Source organism: Tachypleus tridentatus, chromosome 8 (genome assembly GCF_004210375.1).
Source record: "Tachypleus tridentatus isolate NWPU-2018 chromosome 8, ASM421037v1, whole genome shotgun sequence".
In the NCBI taxonomy this organism is placed as follows: domain Eukaryota; kingdom Metazoa; phylum Arthropoda; class Merostomata; order Xiphosura; family Limulidae; genus Tachypleus; species Tachypleus tridentatus.
The window spans coordinates 34551854-34568617 of record NC_134832.1 but is presented as its reverse complement, the minus strand read 5'-3'; the positions used below and the strand labels follow the sequence as shown (position 1 = coordinate 34568617).

At 33.2% G+C, this 16764-nt stretch overlaps 1 pseudogene across 1 annotated transcript in view; it reads left to right on the top strand.

Annotated features, from left to right (window-relative positions):
- Positions 1-10100: 10100 nt before the first annotated feature.
- Positions 10101-16764, top strand: part of LOC143222145 (chitin synthase chs-2-like) — a 68823-nt pseudogene continuing 62159 nt past the window's right edge. The window contains exon 1 of the transcript XR_013012039.1: positions 10101-10276. The product of XR_013012039.1 is annotated as a chitin synthase chs-2-like (transcript). The remainder of the gene's footprint in view (positions 10277-16764) is intronic.

Genomic DNA, 16764 nt, shown 5'->3' with positions numbered 1-16764 from the left:
AATTGTTCAATATACATTATTCAACATAACACAATTATGATTGTATATTTTTATTACAAATTTAGACCCGTTAAAAATGTATTTTTTACCAGAATCCACCGAACCCTGAAGTGCATTCAAGCAAGCAGAGTGCATCTTCATCCGGTCCCAGTACTGAACAAATTCAGTCCATATCATCATGGTAGGATATGTCCTAATGAATGTCAAACAGATCTTTCAGTATGTTGGAGAAATAGTTTCATCTTTCACTTGAGACAATTAGGCCTTAGTTAGTATTTCATTGCAATCATTCAACCCCAATTTGTAAGCGTTTTGAACTATTTGATATTTTCTTTGGTCATCAACTTAGTATTCAAGTCTTGGCCAGTACCCTTTAAGCTGGAAAATTTGTCAAGTCTGCCTAGATCTACTGCTTTGCTGTTGTCGCAAGGGAAGCCTCTTGAGAAAGAAGGTCGTTTCCATTTACTGAATGCAGTCTACAATGAGGTTTCCAACTACACCTTGTTAGTGCTGTGCAGTGAATACCATGTGTACCATTTCTGATTACAAGCGTGTAATTATATCTCTTCAGGTGTCTTAATCTGTACTTGATAGCCTCTATTTTCCAGATATCCCACTTCAAGGCAGTATGACCAAGTAGTGGACGAAATATTTAAGCGTTACTCTCAACTGTCAGATGCCCCAAGTCTAACTCCCCAAGGTGTTCGTGTAAGTACTATCCACATGTACATTATGTTATGTGTGTTCTGAAATATATTTTCTTCACAAATATATTCTTTTATCTATACATTTGACTTTATGACCACAAATGCCAATGAGCCCAATAAAATTCGTCCTAAAGTGCATAACAGGAATGAACTTGTAAGGGTGTAAATGTATTATGCAAGAAATATATTCATTAGTTACAAAATAAATTAAATGACATTTTTTGTGTTGCATAATATTAGTGAAGAAACAAGTGAAAAAATGTTGGGAAGTTTTATATTTTTTTAAAATACACACAAGTACATATATCTAACAAGGTGGGGCTGTGGAAAATACTATTTTGATACTTTGAAATATTTGTTTTGTTTGTATACGATGTAACATGACTCAACTAATGAAACTCAACTAATTTGACGCTAAAGAAAATTCATTGTCAGATGAACTCGTACAACTGATTTATTAACCAGTATGTGTATGACTTTCAGTTTCTTAGATTAAATCTGAAAAATGCCAAAAGTGGTTTAAAAGAAATACTGTTTAAAATAATTATAGTTATACCAGGCCAGTTTTGTTATTTGTTTTCAATAGAACTAATTCTGTCAATTCTAATTGCAGGAGCTGTGGAGGATGAGGCTTCGTCAGACATTCCAGAATAATAAAAAGCGGAAGGATTCATCATTGCCTATAGTCCAAGAAAGAAAGAAAGAGACGAAAATTGCAACAGATAAAACCCCATCTGCAAACCACATCTCAGAACAGAGGCTATTTGGATTAAAGCAATACTTGTGTGAAAAGCCAATTGGGGAGGATGAAATTTCCACCGAAAAACACAAGGAATGGATGAAAACTCCTCTGCATTGCAGAAAAAAAGGGTGATCTTTGTAAAGTGGACTTGCTTATGAACAAAACTTTGCGTTATCGTAGGAAACTGGTCATTGACAACACTCCTGTCAATGAACTTATAGAACATTATCCTTTCCTTGCGGCATCACCAGCACAGCTATTGAATGAATTTAAATGGCTAGAAAATGATGCAGAAAAAGGATTGTCCAACTTTCTCAATATAAGGATTCCGTAAATTCTCACCTGCAGGACAGAAACATATCACCAGAAAATAATCCATTGCTAACATTTCTTATGAAACAGTCCTCACACATGCCTGATGTTACATCTAGTATTGCTATTCTTGGTATCCCTTTTCTTCTAAAAGAAAGTGAAAGTATCATGGTGGGTACTGAAGTTAGGAAACCTGATGAGAGTGGTATATACATTCAATGTGGTTCAATTTCTCAGTTTTGTGATCAGGAATTCAAACTATATGTTGATGGCTTTGATATTCGTGCCACTGAAGATTTTCTGGAAGCATTCACTATGTTTATAGGGAGTTTTTATATCTTCAACTTTGCATTTCCAACAAAACTCAAGAAAACTTTCAACTTTGTTGAAAGAGTTGTTCTGAAGCTCTGTGATGAGTCCAGGAAAATTACCAAATCTAATAAAGATGCAGACAAATGTGTTCTTCAGTTGCTTGATCTCTTGAATGTCAAAAAACATAACACAGGGAAATCTGTCAAAACGTCCAAAGGTAAACGAAGAGGAAATTGTCAAAGCCATAAGGTTATATTAGATCTGGTAATAGTAACTTGTCATGTGTATTTGATCCAGGGTGAATTTTCAAAATCCAAGAGTAAAGTTCAGTTGTTTATTTTCAAATTGTTGCTGTATTTTGAATTTTATTTCGGTACATATATAATGATGTACACTTGTGTTCAGTTTAGAATAAAAATGGTGCTGCTAAAATGCATTTTATATTTTTCAGGATGGTGACAGGTTACTGGGACTTAGCTTGAATCATCAGATGGCAGAGGGTTGACTGCTCAGTGATGGTTCTGCTAACCACAACTGACTGAAGATGGTCTCTTTGCCTAACAGTGACATTGCAGAGGTGGTCCTGACGGGATCAACATGATTTATCTTCCATGGTCATGGACTATGTCATGACTACTCTGTAGTGGTTTGCAGGTAGGCAATGAGACTATTGTCAGGTAGTCAGCATTGGTCAGAATGACTACCTAACGAAAGACATAACGCCTATTATAGAGCAGTCAAATATAGTACCTGCAGATATCCCTGCCACCATCACCTGACTATTTTCCGACTCCACATAGTACAAATGACTAATATTTAATAGTCATATTAGGTTTTAGCGACAACTTGCAGAGTCTTTTTTGGCACCGCTTGACTACCTGATTTACTATTTGAAAGTCGTCGCCTCGACTAGTTCTTATTTTGAGTGTTATCAAAACCATTAAAACGATGACAAGCTGCATGCCTATCAAGACCAAACCAAGTGTCATAACACGATCTGCAGGTAAACTTCTGTCTCTGAAAGAGAAGATTTTGTTGCTCGAAACAGCCACGGACAATATCTCATCCGACTAGTCTTCAACTAAAGACCTTACCGCCACTGACTCTACCCTTCAACCCCTGCAAGAGAATGAAAACAACTAATTGTTTCATTACTATTAAAAATAATAAAAAAAAAGACAACTGCGGTAAGTAAAATTTCAGATGGTAATAAAAAGAATAGTACTAAGCAAACAAAAAAACATAAATGACAAACAATACAACATTCCTGCACTAATCATTGAAGGCATTCCACTAATACTTCGAATTCCACAGATAGTCACAGAAGTAAAAAAAAAACCCTCTTCACTGAATGAATTAAATTTTCGAAAGTTGGCATACTTCACAAGCACTCTTACTCTAAGGATTATGCACAGATCTTAGCCCACTGGCCTAACACAACATTCGATGGCAAAGCTTCAATACGCCCACCTAAAATACTAATAAACAATCAGCCATCATTATTAAAGGTGAGGATTTCGACAATGAAGACAGTGAAATTACCTACCAACTTAAAACTCTAAGATACAACAATAGTGAAGTAGAACGCATCTTATCATTTTGAGCTAAACAGAAAACACCACTTGTAAAAATAGCCGTTGAAACCAAAGAAGAACACAACAAACTATTAAAATACGGTTGTTCTCTTTTCATCAAAAACACTTCAATGAGCATTTGTGGTAGGAAATAACTGTTTAATAACTATTTTGATTGTTTCCTCAAGTGAGACGTCAGTGAATAAGGACTGAATATCAGAGTTAGCCTTAACGAATTGGTTTGCAATAATACTTTGAACTCTAACTAACCAACAAATACTCGAACAAATTCTTAAATTGACCCTCAAGGACAATCACTTAATAATCATTTTTATGATTTGAAAGACTGCGTTGCGATGCTGTTACTTCTAGGTGCGATTGTTTCAAATAATTTGTTTATAGATAACTGCCCCTTTATTGCAAACGAGTGTTACACAGAAGGTGCGTTGATGATACTTTTCTATTCTTTCACAACACTGATTATGCGAAGAAAATTTTAGAATATCTAAATGCATGACATCCATGTATGAACTTTACACGTGAAATGGAAGAAAACAATAACTTAGCTTTCTTAGACGTTCTGATAAACAAAATAAACAATCTCTTTCTCACATCTGTTTACTGTAAGAAAACAATTAATGGGTTATTACGCACGCATTTCGTCAGTTTCATCCCAAACATAACTTTGTTCTAAATCTTTTAAACAGAGCCTATAATATCTATTCTGACTACTTCTGTCTTTTCTCAGAACTTTAAAAAAATCATAACATATTAAAAAATAATAGTTATCTCCTCACTTTCTTACAGTATATCACACGAAAATGTTTAACAAATAAAATAGAACCTACTAAAAAGTCACACCCTATCTTAATATATCCACTACTTCTTATCACTCCTTTCATCGGTAAATTAATCATAAAATCACTATTACCCATACAAAAACAGTATATCAACGTATATCAGAACAGTACTGGAACATGCATGTCTTGCCTGGTGCACTATATCATAAGCACAATAAATAAAATACAAACTTTTGAGAAAAATATTAACTGGTTCATGAAGCCAAATTTATACATAAATATTAAACCATCCTTACATATCTGACAGACTCCAGCGTATGACAATGAATTACTTCCATAAATATCTGTATAGAAATAATCTTCTAACAGAAATTACAAAATATCTCATACTCTCCTTATCCTTACCTCTCCTTATCAAAGAACTACATTAATTATAATAAATAAGCCACTTTCTAGCTGGATATCACAATCTATTATTAAATTAATATATTATGAGTGTATTATTAGGGTATATCTATGTAAACACACTCCTAGTAAGTTAATTAGTGAAAAGTGCTCGAGTGATTACAGAACTGTCAGTGAGTGTGCAGGACCATTGCACAGACCTAATATTAGAGAAATGTTCATCAGGCATAAATGTTAACAGTATGTTATACATGGACATGGCCTGTGAAAAGGATCGGACGAAGTGTCTGCTAAAATGTAACTCCGACCCTCGTGTTAATTTGTAATTCAGTAACTGAAACAAACGACACTACAGAAGTTGAGGAGAAGTCAAAAGTGAATTTAACACTCTTCCTTCAAAACAAAAAGTTACTATCTAAATACTGATACCAATTTATTGAATGATATAAATAATACTTTTCCGTGATATAAACTTATAACATCCAAGCTCCTTTCTTTATTTAGATATAAACAAAAATTCATACTCATATGCCACACTCCCTATATAAAAAATGTAAATACTTTTCTCTGTTACTTATTGTTTAATTATGAGTAACCCCTCAAGAAAAGAAAACTATTTTAATGAATTCTTAATCAAGCTAACTAGTTCTGATGGCAAGTTGAATAATTTGCCTGGATCATCTAACAAAGATTTAAACTAATTTAAAGCTTAGTTAAAAAAACTAATTAAATTATAATAGTTTAAAAACATTCTACTTTTGTACTTAATATTTTAAGTAAAAGTATTAATATTAACATCAAAATCAAATCACTTGTAACGTTTACTAAAAAGTTCCCAAGTTTTGTGAAGATACACTGAATAAAATTAGAAGTATGTTGTTTACAGCTTAACAGAAAGAGTGGTTGGTGCAATAGTTAAACGTTAGTAATTTTTAGCCATAGTTTAATATTTCTTTTTATTCTATTATTCATGAGAAATTGTTACATAAACATATTTCCATATTGAGGATTTTTCTTTCATCAGAATTTAGCTACAAATTTCATTAGTTGGTTATAATGGACATTTTTATTGATGTATGATATTTGAATGGTTTTTGATGGAACTGTTTCACGAATTTGTTTTCACTTTATTATGAAAACAGCACAACATATCGTAAGAAGTGCAATTATCAACAAAAAGTAAGCTGCTCGTTTTCTTAGCACAAAACCTGCAGAACTGGGCTATATGTGCTCTGTTGAACCACGTTTTAGAATTGTAAATCAACACGAGACCCAGCAAATTAGAACTACGATTTCCGGTCATTGTGTATTCACTTTTTTATTGTAGCAAAATTGTTAAAGAATAATAGGAAATTATCATTAATATATACATATTAATACGTATGAATTCACAAACCACTTTATGGGTAAATAATTCTACGTAATGAGCGATAAATACACTTATTTATTATAACGATCCACAGAGCTAGTATATTTTTTTAAAATGAAGTCAAACTAACCAACATCCCAAAATTTGTTTTTTTCTTCCATCAACTTCTCCTGATATCTTGAGATGTTCTGCCAAGTAAATCTAGCATAAAACGCCTATGTTTCTAATTAAAAACTCCACTGCTGTTATTCCAAACGTCTTCATATTCATGTGCCATACAATCCTAATTCATGAAGTGGGGTTGAGAGAAATACAAATTTCTGGTCGCATCTACTTATCTTTCATATCCCTTCGGGGTATTTAAGATATTTTATTCTAAGTAACTACCACTGATCGAATTGGATTAGAATTTTATTAGATTAAGATTGTCCCTCAGTGACGCAGCGGTACGTCTGTGGACTCACACCGCTAGAAACCAGGTTTCGATACCCTTGGTGAGCAGAGCACAGATAACCCATTGTGTAGTTCTATGCTTAATTTCAACCGAATAAACAAAAGATCAAGATCAAACTACAGAGGCAGTGTTTGCTGTAAGGATGTAAGATACCACTTCGATCTGAGGTATAGCTCTAACTGTTATCATATTTTTCAATATTTAAAATTTAGAGGTTAATATTAAAAATCAAAGACAATAAAACTGTTTTAATTAACAATTTATTATTATTGAACATTTGTGAAACCTAATTTTTATTAGTTACATTAGGCATTAAAAAAGAATAAATATGATCCGATATTTATTTATTTCTATTTTTTACTTTATGATATTAAGAGTTATTTAACAAGTTAATTTGCACTGGTAGCAAAGAGATGAGATGAGTGCACCAAGGCTTAAGTTGTGTAAAATTATCAAATGGAGCTCAGTTTAATGGCCCTAAAGAAGCAGGGTCTGGGGGCAGCCAGAGGACTGTCATAGTAGGTATAAATAGCCCAAATTTAGTACTAAGTTTGTTGCCTTCATTCTTGATGCAAGACCTTCAAACATCTTTGTCATATGTAGGAGTATGTTTTTGTAATCACAGTATTGCTGAAGGGCAGCATATAAGAGCCACACTGCTTTCACAGTGCGTAGACGTGATGTTACCCATCTAGAGTCAAAATTTGTTTCTATTAGATGAAAAGGGATTATCAGGATCAGCAAAACATTGATTTAGCTCTATTCCATTTTTATGTTTTTTAGAAGAGTGATATGCATTGTACAACTCGTGAAAAAGAAAAATTGAAGTAATTCAACCACTTACCTCTTGAACAACATCACTTATAGTTAATTCAAGTCTACGTGCTAAACAGTGCTAGACAAAAAGATTTGGAAAGTCCTTTGTCAGCTTCAGAGTTACACTTGAATGTTTATCTTACATTACTAAAAAAAGAACCAAAGTCTATGCTGTAATACATTTTTACTCAAACCGTGTGTTGTCAACGTAAATATCAGCGTGTTGTATATAGTTTCGATACCTGACTTCTCAAGTTCAACCAAATTCAAGAAGAATGTTACAAAAAATAAGTTTTTCTTCATATCTTTTGCTATCTAATTGGAAATTTTACGACAGTTGAATGAACCATGTAGGGTTCTACTTATACACAATTCATGAATTAAGTACTTGAAGTTAAATTTCCAAGGTATGGTTAGAGTAAGGATAAGCATTCTTTGCAACTTTATAAGCTGTACGCAGCACCCTGTCTGTGCTTTCTAATGAAACTAACTCCTTTCTCAATTTTCTTTTAATAGAACCTTTTTATTTATTCAGCCTTGGTATGTTCTGCACTTTTTCGTGTGTATATTGATACAGAAAGTAACTGAATTTAGAAGAATGACAAGCCGTAAAGAAGGCTTACAATGAAGTAGGCTTTCATAAACGATATGAATTGGTAAGATTGTGATACCTTATCTTTAAATTTACACATGTCCTTAGGCATTCTACAACGGAAAAGTTTTCATTAAAATTTGTAACAACAGAAACGTTTTCACAAAACATTCTTATAACAGGTATGGTGCTACGGTTCACTTCCCTCAATTGAAGTCCTGGTTTACCGTCATTATTTCTACATTTTTCTTTCCTGCGGTATAAGTGTCAGCAGTTCTATGCCAAGAAAAGCGTTCATTATCTCATATAGGATACAGCACATGCAACTGGAATGTCAAAATCTTTTAGCTTTATGTTCATGACACCTATTAGCACTGGTCAACTCTTCCTTTCTATACAGCGCAGGACAAATCCATTCATTTGTACCACTGGGGTGGAATAGGTTCTATTACTGCCAGTATTTTTCTATGCAGAAAAAATAAACAGCATCTTCCAGAACATGGATTCCTTCGTGCTGCGTGCAGATAGCTGTAACTTTGCAAAGAAGCCTCCCTGATCTTGAAGTACTATGGCTGAAGTTTGTCGACTCAATATAACCATCTCCTTAATGTGACTGTATTTTGCTCTTGATCCATCAATGTTAACAGTTTCCTGAAAAGGTCCCAGACTCATTGTCAGCCTGCCATCAACTTATAGCTAATAGTCGTACCTTCAAATACTCACAGCAATATGAAAAAAGGACTGCACACAGTGTATGGGATTTTTTTTCCTGGTATTTGCTTGTCAACCACTGTCAACGTAGATTTGACCATGCTGCTAGGACCTAGTTGCACGAAAGATACAAGAAAAAAAGAGATAAAAGAAAGGAGCAAGAACTGCTGACAAGGAATAACACCACAAAAGACAATAAAAAAAACAAGACCAACACTCACATGTAAAATCAAATTCTGGGTTAGATATCAAATTGTATTAGTAGTCTATTCTGCTATAATTTCGTTTAGTGATTAATTCTAGGTAAGTTAAACGTGCATTAACAGGAGGATCACTAGAATTTGATTCACATACACATGTGTAGCAAGTCAAATATTACCACAATCTTGTTTGTTTGGAATTGGGAACAAAGCTACATAAAGGGGTGTTTGTGCTCAGACCTCTACGGGTATCGAAAACCCGGTTTGTAGTAACGTAAGTTTGCAGATATGCCGCTGTGCCACTGGGGAGCCGCAGCTTTGCACTAAAAATCATCAACTATAACTGATAAGAGAATAGTAACTCAAACAAACGCACTTATATTTCAATTTAAAGATATAATATAATTATATATATGTATAAACATATATCTAGTGCAAATATGACGTGAACATACAGTATTTTTCATGCATAAATTTTGGTTTTTATGATAAAGCAAAACCATAGTCTAACATTAATTTAAGTCAATAGTTTAGTGAGGCTAGTAATATGCTTTTTAAAAAAACTGTCTGCAGTAAGTTGCTTCTTGCTTTATTATTGTTTAACAAGTAATTTTCTTACGCAATAGCGATAAAAGCCACATATATTTTATATATATATATCAATTGTTTTAATTTTCTTATTCAGGAATGATTAAAATTAAATTTATATATTAAACTTATCAACTTATAATAGTTATAACTTTACTTGTATAAAGTTAGAATTTTTATTATGAACATATTAATTGAAATTTGCTCTTTTTTAAAAAACTATTAACGCTTGACGTAAAGGACTTAAAGTACTAAGCTGTTCTTTTATATGACTTTCTCAATAGCTGTCGTTAGCACTATTAAAAGTTCAAATTTAGTTATATTATTAAATATACATTGCTGAATATTATAATTTATATAAAGTTATTTCTACAACTACGAACTTTTCCCTATTAAGGCGACTCGTATTAAAGTAAACATGTATATTTCCTGGAGACATGAAAGTATATATCAGTAAATTGCATTTCCAGGATGCTGATTAACTTGATAATACTAAAGCAATTTTAGGCTTATGACGCATGAGCAGTAGGAACTTCAATCAACTTGTTATTAAGATTAGTCCTGATCCGTGGCCAGAATAAAAATCAGACTTTTTTCAGTTTCTCTCATGTCTTCAAAATAGAGTTAGAGCATTAACGTGTTAACGTGTGTTGGAATTAAAATTAGAAATGGAATTATCCAAAAATGATAGCCAGTAAGTTACATTCCTGATTTGTTCATTTATAATTGTAGAAGTGTCAACTTGAATGGTAGTGTTCCCACTGCTCAACGTTTGAATGAAATGCTGTTTTAACATTTATGCGAGTTATCTCACTTTAGAAGTATTTTATAAATATAATAGTACTGTCTGCTACATGTTCATGAAACTACTTCACAGGATATAGATGGATTTTTACCGAAATTAGTACTTCTCTCCCTGTTGATAGATATTCACCAAATTTAAAATGAATATTTTCTGGATAAATGCAGAGATACATGCAAACTTAGGGTTTCACATTTTATGTTTTGCAGTTTTTATGGGCGTTTTTGCATTATTTACAATTATGTATAAGAGAAGCAAGTTTTCTTGTCTTACGATAACCTTTTATTAATCATGAATTTACATAACTTTCAACCAGGAGACGGATATTCAAGCTAGTGATACATAAAGTAACACAAAATAGATTTTTGATTCCCATGTTGCTCTTGTTTTCACTTTCGTTTGGAAGTCATTATGCAAGTTAACCTTTTTCGTATACACAATTTTGCAGTTTTATACAAATTTTATTTTTTGCTGTGTTTCTCAAACACCATTACAATTATCTAATGTAGATTTTTTTCACTCATAAGAAACAATAAAATTCCTTTCCGTTTTTACGATGCCTTTTTGTAAAAATAAAATGACACAAACAAAGATAAGTTTAAAGGTATCATCTGTGAAAATAGCGTAAAATAGCTTTTTCTTCTCTTGGTGTTTGAGCTATTATGCGTATTAAAATTGTTTTCACTTACCAAGTGAGTTTAAGAGGCCTTTAATTTAAAGTTACAGTCTAAACACAGAAAACTGGCGAAGTATTAAAAACCAATAAACCTAAAATTGTCATAAATTGCTATTTTTATACTGCACTAAATCTGAATCTGCAATGGACAAGTTAAGAGAAATGTGAAGAAAAATAGCTCCGTAGAAATAATAATTTTTATTACAAATTTTATGTCTACTGGTTTTCTAATGGTCTTATTTGCTAAAGTTTGTAATAAGTAATGCTCATTTTTGGTTGAGCATGGAAGTTACTTAATTTGATCTGCATCAACAATATCACGAGTAAACGGATAAAAACGTATGTAGTCGTTGTGCGGAGTTTACATTCATGTAGTAGTATTTTCCGACTCTCTCAGTAAGATGTGCTAACACATGTTTCCCAGAAACAAATATATCAAGAAAAAGTTGAATAAATGTATTGTTAGTTGAGAAAAGAACAAAAATTGAGTATAAAAACAAGTAATAGGCTTGTAAGTTTTGGTTTTAGTAATTAGTGGGCTCCTACATGGTTTTCATCATTTTCTATAATTAATCTAGTTCTATGTTCAAATTCTAAGGAAACGTTTTCTAACACAGCAGCAGCGATAAATGAGATAGTATTGTTTCAGTTCTTCAAGTTCTCTTGGTTTGTTATAGTAGACTTATTTTCAAGAAGCCCCAGAAATGAAAATTTAAAGATGTTAAATCGGGCAAATGTTTCAATATTTTATCGGTCCTTCCTTACCAATTTGATGCTCTAAAGAAGTTTGGTTTATAAACTTTACCAATTCCAGTAAAGTGGGGCGGTGTTCCATCCTATTGGGAAAAAGCTCTTTGTAACAAGCCAGGAGTTTCTCGTAGTCGTGAAATGAAGAACTCTTGTAGTATGTGTAGATACAAATGAAGAACTCTTGTAGTATGTGTAGATATAAATGAAGAACTCTTGTAGTATGTGTAGATATAAATGAAGAACTCTTGTAGTATGTGTAGATACAAATGAAGAACTCTTGTAGTATGTGTAGATATAAATGAAGAACTCTTGTAGTATGTGTAGAAATAAATTTCCATTAATATTAACAGTTTGTTTGACAACAAAAAAAAAAAATTAATACATGAAAACAAAACTTACTACTTGTATTTATAATGAAATTTTGTTCTTATCTCAAATGAAAATAAAATTATTCAACTTTATTTTTGGCATATTCATTTTCGGATACCCTGTATTTTCTGTATGCGGGGGTTTATTATATTTTATTTGTTTATTAATGGCTTCTTGTAATTGTTATATTCAATCTGTTAATAGTCTGCGAAACTACTTTAGTAGAAAAGATTTATGTTAGTAAATCATTAAGGTGAGCTTGCAACTTCTTTATCAGTGTTTTTTGTGGTGCATAAAATGCGTGCTGAATTTAGGAGGCTTTTTAGAGTCCCTATCTTCTGGTAGATTGCATAATTAGAAAAAAAGTTTATGTTATTTCCACTGCGTGTGTGTGTTTTAAATGAACGTTAATGGTGAAACCTTTGGGGGTCGTGTAATGTTAACGTTTAAGAAATAATATTGCATAGTGATATCCATTTTCAACTGTGAATTGTATGTATTTGTGAAGGTTATTTATGTGTTGAAGTAATTTTATTTATTCACTATGACAAGTAAAGCCACAAAAACGTCATCTACGTATCTAAGCCAAAATACAAATTTATGTAATAAAGTATCAATGATATATTGTTCTATGCGACGTAAGAAAAAGCGGCCACTATACCCGATCATGTATTTCTTATCAGAAGCCCGTAACTAAATGTGGTGCGAATTTCTCTATTGAACGGAAGTAAATGTAGCTCGTTGTAACAGTTCTCACAGGTGTTCCTGTTTTATGTTGATTGTCTTTTCTAGGATGCTGTGAAATAATTTCAGCAGTAAGAGACTTCATAGCAAGAGACTTCAGGAAATAGGTTTATTACAATAAGGGAATCCAAACCCTCATTTTAGCGTTGTAAATCCGTAGACATATCACTATACTAGTGGGGGACGAATTCCAGTTGAAGTATTTATCAAGGGTGTAGTTTAGGTGGATAGAAATAAATAGGTCTATGGTTATTTGGTGTTTATGAACTTTCGGTAAACCCTAGATCTTTGGTGATTTCAATTGGTTTGTATGAAAAAAATTGTAATGTTTGAAAGTATCAGTTTTTATTTTAGTAGTATTTACAGTAGTGTGCTAAAATTCTTGTTGTATTTTGAGTTAAGGTCAGTATTTGAATGCTGTTGAATGTTGATTTGAATATTAGAACCTTCTCTAGCACTAAAACTTTTGAATTATTGCATTAGTGATAAAAGTTCTTACCTGCTATAAAATATTATTCCTTACTGTAAAAGCGGCAACTTCTTATAAGATGTATGTATCATTGCATGTATGTATTTAATACTTGCTTGCAAAAATGTGAAACAAACCTTTATTATTTAATTGTTTTCATACACTCAAACATTTTATGTTTTAATATATTTAGTTATTGTTATTTATTTAGACACGAGGATCATTACAACCATATTTCAGGGCACTGTTAAATCTAAGGTCTTACCTTTTAAAGCTAGGTCACCATCCAAAAAAAAAATTCATACCTATTTCATCATTCTTGCGATAACCAACTATCGCGAACAGCCAATGATATTTGTACATCTATATACAATGTTTATAAATCACAATTTTTATTTATTTAACAATATCTAAAACAATAAATGTGTTTAATTTGATTGCACTGTCTTATTAATATATGTTTAATGTTTAAATTCAGCTCAAGAAAAACGTGATTCAGTTAACAAAAGATTATTCTGCCATTTAAACTCACATCCGTTTCCTTCATTTCTTTGTAAGATACAACTAAGTCTCTCAGTAGGACGGCAGTAAGTTCATGGTCTTACAACGATAAAATGTGGGTTTCGATTTCCTGCGGTGGCTACAACAGATAAATCAATGCAGCTTTGTTTTCAAAACAAACAAATAATCCTTTATTTATATTTCTGACAGTTGTTCATGTTTAAGAGCAACCTGTGTCTTCTTAGAACAACTTTGTTGCAAAACATCAGATATTGCATTAACATCCGGAATACGTGATTGTCATTTCCCGTTAAACTGAATTCATCCTTGACATGCTTCTTGTTTGTTTGATTTTAAGCGTAAAACTACACTACTTCGATTATTATGTTATAAGCCATCAATATTACCGCTAAAACACTGAGGTGTAACGCTTCTTTATTACGTTGATGCAAAATAAACCCTCTTGAGATGTATTAGTCACGCGGTAAACCAAATAACTGTTGAAATCATTAACAAGATAGGCTCGGCATGACCAAGCTTGTTAAGGCGTGCGAGTTATAATCTGAGGGTCGCGGGTTCGCATCCCCGTCGCGCCAAACATGCTCGCCCTTTCAGCCGTGCGGGCGTTATAATGTATGATCAATCCTACTATTCGTTGGTAAAAGAGTAGCCCAAGAGTTGGCGGTGGGTGGTGATGACTATCTGCCTTCCCTCTAGTCTTACACTGCTAAATTAGGACGGCTAGCACAGATAGCCCTCGAGTAACTTTGTGCGCAATTAAAAAACAAACAAACAATTAACAAGATACATAGTAGACTTTCTGTTTTCCTTTTAAATGATGTAAGGTCGAAACTATTTCGTTCTATATTTTGTTTTGGTCTTAGTTTAGTAAAATTAAACTAACATTATCATGTTTTGGTTCATAGATCATCAGTAATTTTACTTGATACCTTCGATTAATAATGAAGTCAAAAGCCTATTTTCTAATGTACAAGGCCTGGCATGGCCAAGCGCGTAAGGTGTGCGACTTGTAATCCGAGGGTCGCGGGTTCGCGCCCGCGTCGCGCTAAACATGCTCGCCCTCCCAGCCGTGAGGACGTATAATGTGACGGTCAATCCCACTATTCGTTGGTAAAAGAATAGCCCAAGAGTTGGCGGTGGGTGGTGATGACTAGCTGCCTTCCCTCTAGTCTTACACTGCTAAATTAGGGACGGCTAGCACAGATAGCCCTCGAGTAGCTTTGTGCGAAATTCAAAACAAACAAAACAAACAATCTAATGTACAAAATCACTAGTTGAGCTAGACTACAATAACTATAAAAAATATATAAACATAATGGTACTATCTGTTGTACGCCTTTGTAATTACTTCGCATGGTGTGCATGAATCTTCATCAAAATTGGTGGTTTACATGCAAATTTGAGGTTTTGTAGTTTTTATGGACATTTTTTAATTATATTTTTTACAATTACAAATAATGGAAGCAATTTTTCACATCCTAAGACAATCTTTTATTAATCATGAATTTACATAACCTCCATCAAGAAGTACTGTCTGTTGTGTGTTATATATCCATGTAACTATGTCCTGAGATAACCTTTATTTACATAACTTCGAACGGGTATTCCAGCTAGTATTTAATAACTGAAATGTGTATTTGCAAAACTAGTATTATATATCTAATGCTTTTGCAGTATGAATATCAAAATAACATTCATTAAATTTTACTCTTATTAGCTAAAGAGGCAATTTTTGGAATAGTATATAACACCGAATTTATTGATTGTTTGTTTTGAATTTCGCGCAAACCTACACGAGGGCTATCTGCGCTAGCCGTGCCTAATTTAACTGTGTAAGACTAGAAGGAAGATACCTAGTCATCACCGCGAACTCTTCAGTTACTCTTTTTACCAACCAATCGGTAGATTGAACGTCACATAATAACACCCCACACGGCTGAAAGGGCGAGCATGTTTGGTGTGACTAGGATTCAAACCTTCGATGCTGGGATTACTAGTCAAGTGTCTTAACTACTTGGCCATGCCGAGCTTCGAGTTTATTGAAAAAAAGGATAGAATATACATACAGAACGTTTTGCTGAAGCAGAAGAGGCGTGTGTGTTTGTGTTTTTCTTATAGCAAAGCTACATAGGGCTATCTGCTGAGTCCACCGAGGGGAATCGAACCCCTGATTTTAGCCTTGTAAATACATAGACTTACCGCTGTATCAGCGGGGGATACAAGGGGGCGACAGTGAACTATTATATTATATTGATTGTATTTTGTATTTATGACAAAATTATTAAAGGAATATGTCGTTGCTTCTACTTTTGAACTACTGATCAGTTTGTTTGTTTAGAATTAAGCACAAAGCTACAGGATGGACTATCTGTATTCTGCCCACCAAGGGTATAGAAACTAGTTTTTTTAGTGGTGTGAGTACACAGAGACACTGCAACTGCGGGGCCTAAAGATCAATGTGTGTGTGTGTGTTTTCTTATAGCAGAGCCACATAGGGCTATCTACTGAGTCTATCGAGGGGAATCGAACCTCTGATTTTAGCGTTGTAAATCCGTAGGCTTACCGCTGTACCATCAGGGGACTCTGATTATCAAAGGTAGTAAAGCTCACTCTACATGTTAAAGAATTTACAATAGCTCTGATAATTATAAACGTAGAGAATATTTTGTGGTATCGCATGGAGTCAAACCCAGTTCATCAGCTCCACTAATGTTTTTACTTGGCTTTGTTTATTATTAAACACAGAAATCAACAATGGGTTATCTGTGGTATACTCATCTCGGGTATCGAACTACAGTTTTAGGGTTATATCTCCAAAGACTTAGTGATGAGCCACAGAAGAGCTAACCA